The 3,387-nt window shown below is 36.7% G+C and overlaps 1 non-coding gene across 1 annotated transcript; it reads right to left on the reverse strand.

The window, feature by feature from the left end:
* Positions 1-2,326: 2,326 nt before the first annotated feature.
* On the reverse strand, positions 2,327-2,432 carry LOC128292148 (small nucleolar RNA R71). The gene has a single exon (XR_008282133.1). It is a non-coding gene; the product is annotated as a small nucleolar RNA R71 (small nucleolar RNA).
* Between the last annotated feature and the right edge of the window lie 955 nt (positions 2,433-3,387).

Consider the following 3,387-nt stretch of genomic DNA (forward strand, 5'->3'; position numbering starts at 1 on the left):
AATATAATATAATTATAAAATAATTAAATTGTACTCAAATTATTAACATATTTAATTTCAATTAATTTTATAATAAATTTTCATAAATTTTGTTTTATTTTCTATGATTTACATAAATGGTGAAAATTGGCTCTACAGATACTACTAGAAGCGCAAAATTGGGAAGGATTTTTGAAGCATTGAGGAAAATTAATTTTTTAGCCTAAGACGGCCTAAATTATGAATATTAGTACATAATAAAATTAATTTTAATATTATCTAATTTATTTTGGGTCAAATAATTATTATTAATTATTTATGAAAAGGAGGCCCAATTGTGCTAATACGAGAGACTAATCCAACAAAGCAATCGGGCTACCCAAAATCGTCCAACATGCTGACCCAATCAGCTAAAAATAGCTGATTTATTTACTTTCAAATCATCCCTCGAAGTCTCCTTAAAATCGCATTCAAATCCCTCCATTCCCTATGCTTTTAAAGATTTGTCCTAAGCTAAATTTAGGAAAGTTTGAAACATTCAAACTTTGCTACATCTGTGGCCGGCCAAGGGGGTATATGGCTGCTGATTTTTTGCTAGTTTTAGTAGCCAATCCCACCTATAAATACCCCCTTCACCTATTCATTTAAACACAACTTTCATTCCACGCATCTCTCTCCCTTTCACTCACTTTCTCTCTTCTAAACCTCCCTTTGTTTTCCATTACCGATTTCCCTCTAGGAGAAGAGCCCTCCAACCAGCTTGGGTAGCAACATTGAAATGCTTGTAGAATCCTCGATTCAATAGAATGAGCGGAGTAGGAGGAGTGAAGGAAACTAGTCAGGCTTCAAAGAAACACAAGATTTGATTCTAGTTTCATATCCTTTAACTTTTATTGTTGTTGTTATGAACATGTCTATGAATATTTGTTATGTTGTTATTCTAAATTTACTTAAAATGGCTTAAATTTAATTCGTGTTAGGTTGATTGCATTTCGTCTACTTAAGTTATTAAAATCATGTTTATGTTGTTATAGGTCTTGGTAAATTGTTTGATTAAGTAAAATCATGATTAACCTGAACATAAGATAGAAACAAATTTTTCTCAAAAATTCAATTTGCATAAAATATTAATAATTCAATGAATTGAAAAATTAAATAATTAAATAAATTTGAAATTTAGGAGAAAAATTTTCTTACCACCTTTGTATAAAAATTAAGAACTCAACAAAATAAATAAAAGAATGTGAAGCTAAAGATGTTGATTTAAGGTTTGTTGGAGGGTAATTGGTTAGTGGCTTGGTGTAAAGTTATGGAAAAGGGTGGTTGAGTTGTGGCTTGAAGTTGCAGCAGCTTGTGACAAAGGTGTGGGGTGTGCAAAACAATGGAGCACGTTGTTGATGCAAGGGTGTGCACAGCTTAAAGCAAGGAATAGCAGTAGCACGCGGAGTTGGTGTGCAAGCAAGGTGCGAGCAGGGGCTGTGCATGCGAAAGCATCAGGGCTGGTGCACAAGCAGGTGCGTGGGTAGCAAGCAGCAGCGTTGTGCAAGGTAGGGGTGTGAGCGGCAAGTGCTTCAGCTGGACCACCAAGTAGGGCAGGTAGCAGTAGAAGTAAGCGGGAGTTGGTGCGAAGGTTGTTGGGTTGGTGCATCAATTACACACAATGGGCATTTGCAATTATTGGCTGAATAGGAGCTACTGGGCGGTGTTGTTGGTGGTGGTTATGAGCTATGGTACTAGGTGGGTTTGGATGCTAAGGCCGACAGTGGGAAGGCTGTATGGGGAAGTTGGTTAAGGTGATGTGAATGGTGGAGAAATTTGATAGAATTTATAGTGAAAGAAGGAAGGAATTCAATTAGAATCTGACAATGAAGAAGACAAGCAAGTCAGAGAAGGATCGACGAGATGAACTTCAAAAACCAGAATCGAGGAAACGGAGCAAACCCTACTCAAAATCCTATCCTTATTGCTTATGATAGGGATAGAGCTCTAAGACAGTATGTCGTGTTAGTGCTTTATAATCCTAATCCAAGTATTAGGAGACCCAAAATCGAGGCACAACAATTTGAGTTAAAGCTAGTCATGTTCCAAATATGTCAAATAGTGGGCTAATTCATTGGAATGCATACCGAAGATCCTCACATTAACTTAGGACTGTTTATAGAGGTGAGCGATTTTTTCAAGCTAGCTGGAGTACCCAAAGATGCACTACGATTAAAACTATTCCCATATTCGTTAAGGAACAGAGTTCGAGCTTGGTTGAATTCATTGCCACTATATTCCATTACCACATGGAAAGAGTTAACATAAAGATTCCTTATGAAGTACTTCCCACCTAGCAAGAATGTTAAGTTGCAGAATTAAATTACTACCTTCTAAAAAATGGATGACGAGTCCTTGTATGAGGCATGGGAAAGGTACAAAGAATTATTACAGAAGTGCCCTCATCATGGAATCTCATATTGCATTCAACTTGAAACATTTTATAATGGTCTCAATACTCACATGAGGAAGGTAGTAGATACTTCTGATAATGCTGCTCTCCTTTCTAAGTCTTATAATGAGTCTTATGAAATCATTAAAAGGATTGATAGCAATAACTACCAATGGCCAACCAATCGAGTAGTGTGAAGAAGACGAGTCACTAGAGTATATGAAGTAGACGCTCTCACTTCATTCGCATCTCAGGTATCTTCAATATCCTAAATGCTCAAAAATTTTACTATTAATGGGTTTAATAATTTTGCAGCTCAGCCACCTAATCAATTTGAAAATGTTGTCTGTGTTTATTATTAGGAAGGGCACTTGTTCAAAGAATGTCCATTAAACCCAGAATTCGTGTATTACTTGGGTAACCAAAACTAAACCCGAGGAAGGCAAGAACTAAAATCCAATTTTTATAACCGATATTGGTGAAACGACCTTAATTTCTCTTGAAGTAACCAAGGGGATGGACCTAGTAACACTTATGCCCAACCCAGACCAACCTAGCCACCTGTTTTTACCCAACAAGTTTAGAAGCAACCTCAAGCTGAATCTTCCAATAGCTTAGGAAACCAGTTGAAGGCATACATAGCAAAAAATGATTCCTTAATCCAAAGCCAAGTAGCCACATTGAAAAACTGGAAAACCAAATAGGCTAGCTTGCAACTGAACTCAGGAATCGACCATAAGGTGCTTTGCCTAGTGATACTAGAATCCAAGAAATCTGAGGAAAAAGCAAAGCATTGACATTAAGGAGCGGAAAGACATTAAAGCTCAACACTGTCGAAGTTAAAGAGGAGCCAGTTGATGCTCAAGATTCAATGGAAGTTCAACCAAGTGTTGAAATTCCAGCTTCATTAGAACCAGAATCTGCAAAACCCAATAAGGTAATTTTCGAACCAGTCAGTTCTGATAAACTAACAACTT

Source organism: Gossypium arboreum, chromosome 4, assembly GCF_025698485.1.
Source record: "Gossypium arboreum isolate Shixiya-1 chromosome 4, ASM2569848v2, whole genome shotgun sequence".
Taxonomy (NCBI): Eukaryota; Viridiplantae; Streptophyta; class Magnoliopsida; order Malvales; family Malvaceae; genus Gossypium; species Gossypium arboreum.